This window comes from Notolepis coatsorum, assembly GCF_963971535.1.
Source record: "Notolepis coatsorum genome assembly, chromosome: 12".
Taxonomy (NCBI): Eukaryota; Metazoa; Chordata; class Actinopteri; order Aulopiformes; family Paralepididae; genus Notolepis; species Notolepis coatsorum.
The window spans coordinates 47,458,173-47,473,862 of record NC_140176.1 but is presented as its reverse complement, the minus strand read 5'-3'; positions in this window follow the sequence as shown (position 1 = coordinate 47,473,862).

Below are 15,690 nucleotides of genomic sequence, written 5' to 3'. Positions count from 1 at the left end.
GTGTGTGTAACGTTGCTCCACAAGGCCATTGGTGACGATCAAAGCATCAAAAAACGACCCCCCCCCCCCCCTTTCATGCATTCATGATGAAACATAATACCTATTATATACATTTGATTTGGAAATAGTAGCGTGTCCAGGCGAGAAACGGCAACACTTTTAGTGAAATTCACGTTTTGCTGCATATCGTCATTTTCTGGGATTAGACAGGATCACTCTAAAACCACGGTTTTATATTCACCACGGTATAACACGTGAACGTATTGATAACATTTTCTATTCTTTTTCACATATTGAACGATAGATAGTTGATGTCAAATGGGCTCATAGTATTGTATCCATAGCTATAATATAGAATATATATATAGCCCTGCAAACACTGCCACTTATTCCTATCTTTTAGAGCATTAGCGTGGTAGGAACAAACGATGCTCAAGTCAGTGGCGTCCAATTAGTTAATATGTCTAGGCCTCTGCATCTATGTTTCATATGCCATGCAATGTTGCGAGAATGCAATATGTCGCTGCTGTGGAAATTAAACGTTTGATTGAGGAAACAAATACATTTGTTATTGTTTGGCAAATTGGGTATTTTTTGTTACAATTCATGGATTAATTGATCGTTAACGTTATCAATGATCGAGTAAGGAACGTGCTTACAATTTGCAACCCTAGTTCAGATTGAGGTCTCATTACAACAAAAATCAGACCTGTACCAAATCAGAATTGAAAAGATCAGATTCCATCTGATTTGCACTTGTAGTCTGAACGTATAGGCCTAGATAGTGGTGTCCCACTGGTGGAATGATCCAACAAAGTTACTCATAGGCTACATTCACACTGCAAGCTTTAGTGCTCAATTCTGTTTTATTGCTCAGATACGATTCTTTTGCTGTTCACATTATTGTTTTTCAATGTGGCCAATATCAGATTCCAGTGTGAATTGATCACGCTCCTGAACAAATTAATAATAACGATGATGGACGTAAACATGGAGGACACTGAAGTCACAGTTTATGGTTTCATTCATAAGTTGAATGCAGTGGAGGCCGGCTAATAAAAACAAATCAGACCTGTCTCTGATTTAGGACCACATATCCACACCTGCCTGTACTTACCTGCACATCTGTATTTGTACATATCCTACTCTTACTAGTTGACTACTACCATACTGTCCTTATACCTGTATCACTATACATATTATACTACAACTCTGTAGTGTACATACATCTGATTAGCACTACACACAGTAGTACTAACTTATATTTTGTACCCAGTTGAATCACCTGTACATTGCATATTGCTGTTGTATTTTACTGCTACATTTGCATTTACATTTGAACATTCTTTTCATTGTACTGTACTTGTGCTGTATAATAAACAGTGAAAGTGGCCCAAATCAGAATGGGAAAAGATCAGATTCAATGTGATTTGTGCTGTTCACACTGTCATGAAAGAAACCCCAGATTATGAGTCACATACTGTATGAGTCAAAATAAATCTGGTTCGGGCCACTTTCACCTGTAGCCATATAATCCTTTTGGTTGCCCCAAACAATAGCTTAGTTCACATCTAAGTGAGAGGCCAGGGGTTACCCCTCTCTACTTAGGCCTTGTCCAGACTAAAATGATTTCGGTCGTATCAGGCAAGTATTTGATCGTATGTACCTTTCATCCACACAGAACTGCGTTCTGGGAGCCTGAAGACGCTACTTTCTGAGACCAGCTTTCAGAGTGCGCAATTCTTAAGACGCCTGAAGACTTTGTGTCACCATCCTTACAAGCGAAACGCGTCTTCTCCCGAACCGATGACGCGATAGCCCACCTCTCCCTTAAAACAGCACAACAACAATGGCATGTACTACAACTAGTAGTTGTGTTCGTGTTACAGAAGCTATTGAGCTTGATCTGGCTTTTACAGCTAAATGTACTGTGCCTGTACTACCACCGTCGACAACAGATTGACATCTCCCTTAATCCGCATGCAAAACCCAGCCAACAAAAAAAGAAACATGATACATATATGTCTTATATGTCCAGATATGTCCTGGCTAGAAGTGTTTATTAAACACCGGGAGTTATTATTAAACAACAATGGCATGTACAGAGTAGTTGTGTTTGTGTTACAGAAGCTATTGAGCTTGATCGGGATGATGCAACTGTGATATGCAATACACGATACTAGCGTCACATAGCTGGCCTTTTTCTGAAAACCCAAGTAGTAGCCAAGCACATAGTGTTCCATAGCATACCCCTTCAGTTGATCATGACAAATCCTCTCTTACCTTGATGTAGCAGGGTGGATTATCCCTGCTTTATGGGAGTGGTTGGTCACGGCCACCTGGTAGCGAGAACGCAGCAGAGCTGGGTCCAGCTGGGTCCCCGACTGTAGGCCAGGAATGTTGAAGTGGAGGTCGAGCAGCAGGAGTGGATGGGGCCTAGGATTCACTGACCTAGGGATGGTACGCCGGTCCTTCTTGCCCTCCAGGGCGATCAGCGGTAGCTCCCCACACACCCACACTTCCCCCAATACTTCCTGGGCCCTCCCACACCCGATGGCAGTAAGATGGATGATATATTCGCTCCCCAAAGCAGTACCCTTCCTTAATGATGAGTGGAGACCTTTCACAATGAAATATAGGCAGGGGGTAGGGAAAGGGTTAAACAGTAATGAGCATTACCCGGAGAGAAAAGGGTTAGACAGAATGCACATTAAAGACACACACACAGTGCTCCCATTTACGTCTCCTTTACTGAAGGCTGATACACGTTACACGTTATCGCATACCTATTAAGGCTACTTCCACACTGGGCACCTAGTGTTCTCGCTCCATATTACAGACACAGTAATAACCTCTTCCCTTTAAGGGTTATCTACTGCTCCGCTTCTCTGTAGGTGGGGAACAGGGTAAGGAGTAAAGGAGTTCAATGGGATTTTTATAAAGAAACACACGTTATTATTACACTTAAACCAAATTGACAGTGGGCCCACGTTATCAAATAAAAGTCCTATCTACAGCCGGCTTTTCCCCAAAATAATAAATGGTCGGGGGGCCCCTAAACATTGCTGCCAGCGTCAGTTCAAAGCACCGTTTATCTTCACCCTTAGCGAGCCCGCGCTACACAGAGAAAATGTCTACCGATAAAGTTTCAGCACTCAGAGCGCCGCTGTACTTATCCAAATGGCGGGCCTGCTCTCACCACCAACCGTCCGTGTGGTAAGATGGCCGTCGGGAGATCCCGCGATAACAGGCAGCGGGGCTGGGTAGACGCTGGGCAGGTGACTGCTGGGGTAGCGGCTCGGAGGGGCTGGAGGAGCGTGCAGTGTAGTGACGTCCGCTGCTGGGCTGAAGGGGTGGGCCGACACGCGGGCTAAACTGTGGTGCTAGCCTAACTGAAGCTAAGCTGTGGGTCGTGGTGAACCCCCTGTCATAACGCATATACACAGCTAAACGCAAGGTGGACAATATCTACCACCTGGTCTTCGGCAGTTGCTCGTCTGCTGGTTCATTCACAATGTCTCTTCCGCATTAACTAAATGCTAAGCTATCGCATACTCATTCATCCACAATGCTCATTCATCCACAATGCTCATTCATCCACAATGTCTCTTTAATAACCCGCTTCGTAACTGGGTTTATCTCTCGCGTGGTGAATCTCCGGAGCTCCAGCTCCGTGCGTCCTCCTCCCTCTGTGGAAAACGATGAAGAGGAAGCCCCTCCCTCGGCACCGCGCTCTGAGCCCATCCTTCTTCACCTGTGTCTCCCTGCCCAACGTAACCACCAGCTCCTGTATCCTGTCCCACTATGAAGTGTCAATGTTAGGATAGCGACCCGTCAAGAGAGGTAGCAAGTTAAGTGTCAAGGTTAGGGTAGGGAGGATCAAGAGCGGTCAGCCGGTTACACAACGTCCTCGCAGACACATGGAATGCAAAGAATTAGCGTTAGACACATTGAATAATTGTCAGACATATTCAGGTGTCTACATTTCCCCCTACTTTAAACTTGCAAAGTCCTCATGCAAGTTACACAACCCCCAGTTTAGTGGGGTGACACCAGTTTAATACACACATGTATACGGTCCTTAGACCAACAGTTTCACACAACTATTCAAAATTTGCAAACACTGTTCGACGAACACACTCTTCAGCACGTAGTCGTGACGATACCGGGCGGGTAGCCGACCTCTGGTGCTCCTCTGTGGCCGGATTGGTCTGACTCCTCCCATTTCAGACCCCGTGTCGGACTCATCTGTTCCCACCGACAGGTCGTCGGCCGCGGCCTCGTCTTCCTGAGCCACAGGTTGGTCGCCCGCATCGCCCTCCTCGCCCCCGTCTTCGCCGTCCTCTCCTGATGTGTCCGACTCCACCTCTCCTCCCGCGTCGGGCACGACCTCAGCGACGACCCGAGGGGACCTGGGTGGGTTACACGCCCTGGGACACGGTTCCCGAGGATGATAGACGGCGGGCTCCACGTCTGTCTCGGACGAGCTCCGCGAGCGAGTAGGAGTCCTCCGGGGGACCCGCGCACGCCCTTCCCGGTTGGAATTGAGAAAGGTACAGGGCTTGAGCTGGTCCCGATGGACAGTCCTCTCCGGGCCCCCTTCTTCAGGCCGGACAGTGAAGACAGGCGTCCCTTCGTGGCTCTGTGCAACCACCAGATAGGGCGTAGGTTCCCATTTGTCCTGGATCTTATTACGACCCCTGGGTCGGTGGTTCCTCAACAGAACCCGGTCTCCGGCCCTTATGAGCGAGCCTCTGTACTTGCGGTCGTAGATGAGACGTATGCTTAGCCGTGGCTCCTGCGGCCTCCGCAGCAGCCTTCAGTCGCTCGTGGTCCCTTGGACCCATTCGTCCAAGTTCTCCGCATCGCCGTCCACGGCATCTTTGCCACCCAGTACGTCCCTGGGCATCCTTGCATCCCTCCCGAAGAGCAAGTAGAAGGGGGCGTACCCCGTGGAGGAGTGCACGTGGCAGTTGTATGTAAGTACCAGCTCTGGCAGGTGTTCTTTCCAGTCCCGCTTCTTGTCCGCGGGCAAGTTGCGCAGCATATCATGCATGGTCCGGTTAAACCTCTTGCATTGGCCGTTCCCCTGGGGGTGGTAGGGCGTAGTACGGCTCTTAGATATCCCGTAAAGTCTACAGAGTTCTTTGATGACGCTAGATTCAAAATTTCAACCTTGGTCAGCATGGAGCCGAGCGGGGCAGCCGTAGTACACAAATCGATGCCGGATGAGTGCGGCGACGGTGGTCTTGGCGGTCTGATCTTTGGTCGGGATGGCGATAGTGAATCGGGTAAACATATCGGTCAACACCAGGACGTTCTTGTAGCCGTCCGTCGACATCTCCAACATGGTAAAGTCCATGGCTAGGATTTCCATGGGCGCAGTCACGTTGGTGCAGGTCATCGGGGCCTGTGACTTAGGGAATACGTCCCGGGCCAGTGCACACCGCTTGCATTGTTGCACCCAGCCATTCACCTCCGCTGCCATTCCTATCCAGAAGTAACTTCGCCTCATCAGATCTATAGTCCCCCGCCTGCCGAAGTGTCCCCCGTAGTTGTGTTGGGTCTCATATATGTGTCGCCGCAGGGCCGTCGGCACCACCAGTTGCAGGACCTCTTCCCCGTCTCGGGGGTCGCTAACGCGTCGAAACAGTACTTGATTGTGTAGACGGAACCGCTCCCATTGCCCGTATAATTTGCGGAGGCATGGGTTCACATCCTGCAACAAGGATTTGGTGGGTGGGGTCCCACGAGTCACCGCCTGCCATACTGGTCCCAGTTCGGGGTTTTCCGCCTGGAATTGCCGTTTGAAATGGGCTTCGGTCATGGTGGTAACCTCGGATCCGGTGTCTAAGAGGCAGCAGGTTGTGACGGCGTCTATCTGTACGTCTAGGGTGTAACAGCCCCCGTACACATCTTGGGTCTCTGGGCCCGTGGCTATCGCGCCAGCGGCTCCTGCCTCAACGGCGTAGATTGCCCCTCGTGTTCTAGATAGGCGTCCCTGCGAGCTCGACGCTTCGGGTACGGGGGAAGGTGCTTGGCGTGGTCCGCCGGCCTGGAGTGGACATTCTCTACTGATGTGTCCCGGCTGCTGACAGGCGTAGCAGATCAGTCGTCCATCCTCGCTCCGGCGGGGTAGTCTACGCGGGGTAGCGGGCACGTCTCCCCGGGGACGGCGTCCAGGGGAGCCTCTTTGGGGCCCGTCTTGCTCGGACTGCAGGGCCCGGAGGAGCAGCTCTTGGCCCGCGACCAGCTGGCGGATGGAGTCCTGTAGTGCAGACACGTCGACAGGGGTTTTGTGCCCCTCCGCGGCGTTAGTGTGTATCGTGCCCCGGGCGGGGCTCTTAGCGGTGGACAGTGTCTCCTCCTCTTCGGACCAGTCGATCGCGGCCAGCATTAGGTCGAGGAACGTCAGCGTCCCTTTCTCTCTTTGATATCGTCTCATCTCCCGTCGCAGTGCGTCGTCTCTTAGGCCTAGAACGAATTGTTCCTGGAGCAGGGTGGCGGTGTCTGGGACCCGCGTGGGTGCCCACCGTTGTAGACGACGAAGCATCTCCTGCAAGTCGTACGCAAATTGTCTTACGGTCTCGCCGGCTGTCTGCTTGCGATCGTAGAACTCTCCCAGATGGACGCTGACGGGGGCTTTGGCCCCGTAAATCGCTTCTAGTACCTTGAACAGGGCGTCTGGGTCCGGGGAGGGCTCTTCCATCATGAACCGCACGGTTTGTTTAGCCTCGCCTTTCAGGTGGAGTTGTAATACCTCCGCCTGGTCTTCGGCCGGCACCTTGCCCGCTCGGAAGTGCGACTTCATTTCCCGGATCCAGTCCTCTATTGACAGCTCTCCCCTCTAATCGTTACACGTTATCGCATACCTATTAAGGCTACTTCCACACTGGGCACCTAGTGCTCTCGCTCCATATTACAGACACAGTAATAACCTCTTCCCTTTAAGGGTTATCTACTGCTCCGCTTCTCTGTAGGTGGGGAACAGGGTAAGGAGTAAAGGAGTTCAATGGGATTTTTATAAAGAAACACACGTTATTATTACACTCAAACCAAATTGACAGTGGGCCCACGTTATCAAATAAAAGTCCTATCTACAGCCGGCTTTTTCCCAAAATAATAAATGGTTGGGGCGCCCCTAAACACTGCTGTCAGCGTCAGTTCAAAGCACCGTTTATCTTCGCCCTTAGAGAGCCCGCGCCACACAGAGAAAATGTCTACCGATAAAGTTTCAGCACTCGCCGCTTTTTAACCCTAACCATAACCCTAACCCTAACCTTAACCCTAACCCTAACCCTAACCCTAACCCTAACCCTAACCTTAACCCTAACCCTAACCCTAACCCTAACCCTAACCCGGAACACGGAACACGGAACACAGAAATGCAAATGCTGTCGAGTCCTCACTGCTTGTAAAAATAAACAGCACAAACTGACTACTTCTGGGTTTTACAGGAAACAACACAGAGTACAAGCCCCGACGCCCCGCCCACGCACAGTCACGCAGAGTACAAGCCCCGAAGCCCCACCTCACACAGATTACAAGCCCCGAAGCCCCACCCAGACGTTGGGCTTGCGGCTCTGCAAATTTATGCTATTGGCCTGTGAAGCTGCACTCGCGCCGCGGTGTGTGTGTGTCTCCTATCCGTTGAAAACTAGCGTCGGCTCAAAAGCACAGAACCGGACACACAAGTTATCGAAAACAACGATCGACAACACTTGCGGTCTGGGGTTTTCAAAATAAAAGAGCGACGTCTAAAACAGGAAAGACATTTCTTCTGTAAATTTGTGGCACGCACTTATTATCTTGAGACGTTTTAGTTTTTACGGAAACCTTTTTTTAAATGAAAACGAAACGAAAACGAAAAAGATCAAAATCGTTTTAGTCTGGACAAGGCCTTAAGCTCATGGTCTCCTTCTCTCTTTCTCTTCCTCAGTGTTTTCCAGTGGGCCACAATGAGAGCACTCCTCTTAGACAAAACTAATTTAACCTACATGTACTTTGTATTAATTGTTTTTACTATTAAACCTATTTTGATCAGAGGATCCGTTTACGACATAATTGATAAATCATAATCCACCACACCTGCATCTCCCATACAGCGACCCTCAATTCGCCCTCAACGTCTCCAGCTAAAAATACCACAGACTTGTTTAGTTTCTCCTCATACTTCTTTTCCACACTCCACACAAATGTTGACTTACCCCGTCGTTCATTAATGCAAATTGCCTCGTATTAAAGCGCCAGCCAAAAAAGGCTTAAGCGTGAGAGATGCAGCGTTGTTAACTAATACGTTTGACCAACGCCACTGGAGCTCAATTGCTGTGCTTTAGCACGCCGTTAGCCGCTGAGTGTTTGCGAGTCCCAGGGTGAGGAGGTTGGGATGCTAACTTCGCGCCTCCGCACTAAAGCTCATCAGCCCCACTAGCCTTGGGCTAAGGAAACGAGCGTGCCGGAATATTCTGGGAGTCGACTTGCATCTCTAATGTCGGAGCGAGACGCTAGACCCCGGCGGTAACAGTCAACGCTTTACTTGTTTCTTTATTTCTTTATTTTCACTCTCCTTTGCCCCCTCCCTGGCTAATCTCCTGTTCCTGAATTAATTACTCAATTAGCATAGTGAATTAGCGAAACGATTATGATGCATGGAGAACTTCCAGCAACACACACCCTCACAGCAAGTCTGGGGGAGCGCACTGGAGTGAAGAGGGAGGTGGGGGGGGGGGGGGAGAAGGCAAGGGGAGAGAGAAACGGGCAGGGTGGCTCGGAGGCTGAGAGCCAGAGAATTAGTTGAGTTTGTAATGAAATAAAGCATTATAACAAACAGTCGACGCCAAAAGAAAATGTGATACCTTTTCCTCAGTGTGAGATGTAATAAAAGTCTGTAGTGCAAATTTATTAGCAACGTATAATTGTAGCAATGAATTAATTCTTCATTCTTTTTATAAGGTTGCATGGAGTGCAGTCAGAATTGAAAGAGTGGCCCCCCCTTGCTCTTTTTCTCTCTTGCACTCTCTCTCTTAACACACACACACACACACGCGCGCGCGCGCGCGCGCTATTCCAGGCCTATAAGGGCTGAGGCCTTCACTGGTTGAGTAATCAGTCTGTATACGTATATACATGTATATACAGTATATATATATATTGTTGTTGTTGTTAAATGTCCTCCCCCCCTGACAGACCTTTCCATCACAGTGGAGAATGTAGCTGTGACCGCGTCCCCGACCGCCAAGAACCTTGGTATTGTCCTTGACGACCAGCTGAATTTCTCCGCTCACATCGCAGCAACAACCTGCAGATTCTGCCTGAGCAACGTCAGAAGGATCCGCCCCTTCCTGACAAAAGAAGCCATCCAACTCCTCGTCCAATCAACAGTCATCTCCCGCCTCGACTACTGCACTGCTTGCTGGCCTTCCGACCACTGCCACCAAGCCTCTTCAACTCATTCAGAATGCAGCCTACCAAAGTCAGCCCACGTCACCCCACTTCTTAGGGACCTGCACTGGCTCCCCATTGCTGCATGAATCCGCTTCAAGGCCCTCGACCTGACATATCATGTGGTCGAAGGGAACAGCTCCCACCTACCTCCGGTCAATGGTCTCTAACTACACACCCTCAAGACCCCTACGCTCTGCATCTTCTGGCCGCCTGAGACCCACTCCTATCCGAGCTCCGGGAGGGTCATCAAAGAGAAGCCGCCTATTCTCGGTCCTTGCCCCACAATGGTGGAACTATCTTCCCACCAGTTAGGACAGCTGAATCCCGGCCAATCTTTCGCGGTCAACTAAAGACACACTTCTTCAATCAATATCTTAAATGAAAAAAAAATGTATACTAACCTTCTTACTGTCATGCACTCTTCCTAATATAGTAACATACACCCAACACTGTAGCACTCAAGTCTGAACACTTTGATGAACATTGTTACTCAGCTGATATATAGTCGTACCCTTCCTACTGAATTGTCGTACAAAACTTGTAAGTCGCTTTGGATAAAAGCCTCAGCTAAATGACTAAATGTAAATGTAAAAATGTAAATGTGTGAGTTTCAGGCAGTGGCGCTAATGCCTCCACAACCATCTTTGTAAGCTCATTTGCACGGCCCCTCAGCGGCATAGGTTCCATGTGAATATCACCTACCTCATTACACCCTATTCCATTTAGGTTTGATATGTAATTAGCTTAATTGGCGGTGTCCACTGAGAGTACCGTGGAGGGACACACACCTCAGACCCAGACGTGGTGTCTGTATGGCACCATAACGCCATGACAAGAGAGAAGACTGAACCGACATTGTATATGGAAACGGTGCTCACCTGATATGTACAGTATAACGAACCTAAAAACCTTCCAGTCCAAGTTAGCAGACCCATATTGTAGCAGCCTGGAAATGGTTCCCTTTTGCATTGTATTTCATTGTTTGGCTGTAGTTATATTTGTATTTGTTTCGCCAAGTCCCATTCCCCCTACCCACCCACCCATCTCTCTTTCTCCAAGGCTGATGCAATCTGTTCATTCTTGTCATGCAGATAACAGCTGCAACTAGAATAGAGGAAATTCAATTTGAAGCGTCCCACTGACTGCCTGGCAGCTAAATCAAATGGCTAAAAACAAGCGGTACACTTTTCCATTCGCTCTCCGTTCTCCGTACAGTAACTTTGGCGATGGACGCAGAGGCCCAGGCCACTTCAGGCACAAAACACAGTTCCAGGGATAGAGAGAAGGGAATTGGTGATACAGGTTGACCGTTGCACAAAACAAAAGCACTATGTTCTGAGTATTTCAGAATGTTGTGCATTTGCACAATATAATATGTCACTAAAGGCAATCTTTCAACTTTTTTCTTTAATTTAAACCTTTTTTTAAAGTATGTACTGTAGACTCATGAGACGAGAATTATTAAAGGTGCACTTTGTAGTTTCGGGGGAGGGGGGCTAGTAGAGCCTGCGATTAGTTTACAAAACATCTTTACTATTATGTAATTCTTTACAGTTATTATGTTATCATGAATCACAACAAAATTATTTTATGATTGTGAGCCAAAAGTAAGCATAGAAAAACGTTGTAAAGAACAATAGTGAAACATAACTTTTCAGGTACTTTTCTAGCATCAATCACGGTTTCAGGGACCAAAATTGTCCCCTCAGGACAGTTTCTTATGACAATATACACCCCCCCCCAGTTCTCTGACTCTACATATACAGCATACAGTAGTCCAGCTTTATTTTGCACCTTTAACATTGCATGCGGTGGTTAGGATCATAATTGAACCCTTGCACTGAAGAACCTTATAAGACTGTTTTGAAATATTTTAGACGTCCCTCGTTTGCAGTTTTAAAATAAATTAAAACCAGGAAGTACTCAGCCTCTATCGTCTTTTAACTCTGAACGAACACAATACTCTTAACTTACCATCTTTAGATGATACAATTTCAAACCAGTGAAACGTGAAACAGACATACCATTCTTCGTCCGAGGTACTCAATTATAGAGTTACAGCTGTGACAGACTAGAGGCGGAGCGGACGCGCCTGTTGTGTTGCGGAGCTCCACGCACTCTGTGTGTCTGCTCTAAGATAAGATAGTCCTTTATTGATCCCCTTGGGGAAATTCAGGCATCATAGCAGCATGGGGGAGGGAGGAATGGGGGTACAGGTATGGGCAGGGTAATAGTAGAAGATATAAATACAGGCAATACAATTATAGTACAGTACAAAAGTAAAAATAGGCATTGTAAACAATATAATTAACTGTGAATATACACATATGAGCCAAGTAGGCAGTGTAATCAAAGATGCAGATGAGGGTCTGTATGCCCTATCAGTTATATTATACAGTACATTACAATAAATATGGTCAATAATTCTGAATACTCTGAATATCTCTAGCGCCAACACGCTCTCGTGTGCGATCCATTCTGCTCCTAGACTCAATTACAGGGGTTAGGATCCTCAGTATATCCGTGCCACAACAGCCCAATTGCAGTCACTTAAAAGCGGCCTGATCAACTATTCAGCGACAGTACTGTAGAAATACTTTATTAATCTACGCATGACAGCAATCCATCAGCGTTCCACAGACTCTGACAGCAATTTAAAAACTAAAGCTATGTCCTTACTGGAAAATCTGTTTCACATCTCTCTCTCTCTAAAGTGTGTTTTCCATTTGCCAAATTTGCAAAACACAATGCGGCTCTCTTTTACTTCCGTGCGGAAAGTCAATGAGTCTGAGCTTTGCCTGTCAACTCTTGTCACAGCTGGACTCCATTTGTGAGTTGATTAAAATAGAAGAGTCCATAAGCTAATTAAAAAGCTCCTCTTTTAATGTGAGAGTGTTAAGTAAAGGAGGATATAAGCAGCCTCCTGACAGATCGTTCAGGCTGCAGCCTCCCCGTCGACTCGGAGCTGTGAGGAGAGTGTTGATTTGGAGTGTGTCTGGAGGGGGAGGGGGGGGGTGCAAGGTCAAAGGTCATCTTTATGGAGTCGCCGTCCCTTGATGAAGTGGTCCATAGTGTGTAAAGTTTTATTTTTGCCGTTTCATTTTCAGTTTTTTTGGACATGATAATATTCTTTTTATGTCTTTATTTTAGTTTTTTCCCCCTCCTACCCACAGAGAAGATGGAAAGATGGTTTTCCCCACTCTGTGTGCTTTCTCTCCCGACCAGCGGGTAAAGTCTTCAGTTCGATTTCTGTGTTTATCTTGGAGCAGGGCTGTTGGGCCCCCTGCTGTATGTTAGAGCTCCCTCTAGAGGTGGGGAGGATGGGGACAGTAGGTACCATAGCAGGGGTGGGGGGCTGTTGTTCCAGAGGCTAAATGAGTACTGAAATATATTACCCAAATAGACTTCAGTAGAATTTTACTTGAGTCAGACTTGTCAAGAATATTAATTATATTATATAAGTAGAAGTAAAAGAGTAGCACTTCTAATTTCTATTTTGAATCTTTTCAAATTTGCTGTGCACGCTCATGACCACTAGAGGAACAACGCCGTTGATTTTGGCGACCATGACCTTTCCTCTAGTGCCACCATCAGGCCAAACTTTAAATATTGAAATGAGAAAATCTTCTGACACGTTAGTCGCACAGTCATGGAAATGATATCCAGAAATGCAGATCACTATCCCCTCAACTCACCTGTCACAAAACGTGCTGCGCATCAAGGGATCAACGTCTTCAAATATGTAATTTAAATCGAATTTCAGGAAAATGCATGGTAAACAGAAGTGTTTTCGTCTGTCCGATTTGCACCAAACTTGACAAATATGTTTTGAGTAATTTGGCCTAATTTTGGTGCTATTTTCACAAAACAAAAAAACTACTCAATGGCTCATTAGAGCATGATGACATTGGAAATTTGTTGTAATAATGTGTAATAATAATTATTCCCACCCAAAAACTGAACTACTTAACTCATTCAGCGCCAAACACGTGATTTCTTGTGTTTCAAATCCAAGCGTTGAGCGCCAAACCCGAGACATCTCGTTTCCTTTTCTTCGATTTTCTCATACTAGGCACTCGCGCGGGCCTCTACTAGGGACTCTACTAGTAGGTTGTGAGCAGCTGTGAGCAGGACACATTCGACAATGGCGATCGCCTAGAGCGAACTATTGGATATTATGAAAAAGACTAAATGGATTATATGGATGATGATTATGGACGATAAAGTGCGTTTCCACCAAACTTTGTTGGACTATGTTGGACTCAGCACTACTGGTAAAACGCAAAAAAAACTATAATCAAACCGACCGATGAGGAAAACTATTCGGCTCCGTCTATAGTCTAGATGAAGAAGACAATGGATGAGGGCTACCTAATGTTATATGTATTGATCCTGTTCTGATTCAAGACACTTGGGGCTAGATCCACAAAGAATGGATTGCACGGAGCAAGTTGCACCCTTACTTACAATTCATTATGAATTGAAAATGGGGGACCCTGATGTAAACAAGACTAAAGTCTTTCTCTGGTCTGCATCCCCTTAACAATTGTGTGTATTGAGCCGTACTGTATTGTACCCATTCTGCAATCTGTTAATAAAACTTTCATTCAATCAATCAATCTGCACGGTGATTGATTGATTGATTTTTTTTGCCATTTTAATCTAGATTAAATCCAGGATTGCAGATAGATTAATCTAGATTAAAAAAAAATATCTATGCCCACCTCTAGTTTAAATCCAAAATATTGATAAATCCTCTGCCATTGCTGTGTAACAATGTATCTGCTTCAAGTGAAGTAAAATCTACTCTAGAAGTGAAAGTGAAAGTATAGACCGGTGGGGGGAGGGGGCACTAGGCAATTAATTTACTCAAGTGGATTCCTGAACACAAGAATGACACCGTTATCACTATCGTCCTCTAAGCCAATCTGCACTTTAGCAAGACCGACGGCTTCTCAGTTACAGTGGGTGACAATATTGTCACAAGGAAAGATGAAATTACATACCTAGGGTCCATCCTAGAGGCAAATCTTTCCTGTGACAAAATGGCATCCAAGGTAATAAAAAAAGTCAACCAACAAACTAGATTCTTGTACCGGATCTCCTTTCTTTTTTTTTTTTTTTTTTGATATTTTTGTACAAATCTTTCCATTATTCACAGTGTATCTTTTCACAGCATAGTATCCAACATCCAAGATTCGCCTTTTTCGTTTTTGTAGCAACATACAAAACATGTAAGAGACTCATACAAACACATTAATAACTGACATGGAAATAAAAAAAAACACTTACAAAAAAAAACATACTATACATTGTGCATATACATCCCTGTTATATATATATATATATACGTCATACGTTACATGTAGGCCGATCTACCTGCGGGCAGGTATGTGCTGCATCTTTTCTTTTCTTTTTTTTTTCTTTTCCTTTTTTCCTTTTTTCCACGTTTCAGCTACGTATGTATGTGTCTCCTATATACTTGTGTATCCCCCTATGTGTCAGTGAAAGCCTATATCTCAACTATGTGTATATGTAGGTGTATGTATGTCTATTTCCTATACATGAGTATGTGCATGTATGTGTGCCCCTGACGTGTATACCTTATCCTTGTGTATATGAGTGCGTGTAAACCTATTATGTACACATATGAATATGTGTATCCTAGATACTTGTATGTGGCTATATCTGCGCACATGTGAGTGTGATAGAGACATTGACCATTCCATAGACACCCCATCCGGACATACCGGATCTCCTTTCTGGTAAACAAGAATACCCTGAAGACTCTGGCAGGAGCACTCATTCAAGGGTACTACGACTATGCTTGCACCTCATGGTACCAAAGCACCTCAAAGGCGCTAAAAACAAGATTACAAACATCACAAAACAAACTGGTCAGACTACTTGACCTTACTCCTAGAACCCACCTCACCCCTGCCCACTTTGACTACCTAGGATGGCTTAGAGTAGACGACAGATTACAGCAACTTGCAATGGGCCTGGTCTACAAGATACACTATACGACTAAGGTACCCATGTACATGTCAAAATTAAGGCTGTCAAAGTTAACGCGGTATTAACGCGTTATCGCCCGATTCTATTAACGCCACTATTTTTTTTTTTTTTTTGAATTTTTTTACTAGACTTCACTCAGGTGTATTATTGATGCTCTCATTGATACGATGTTTGTTTTCCTGGTGTGTGTGTGTGTGTGTGTGTGTGTGTGTGTGTGTGTGTGTGTGT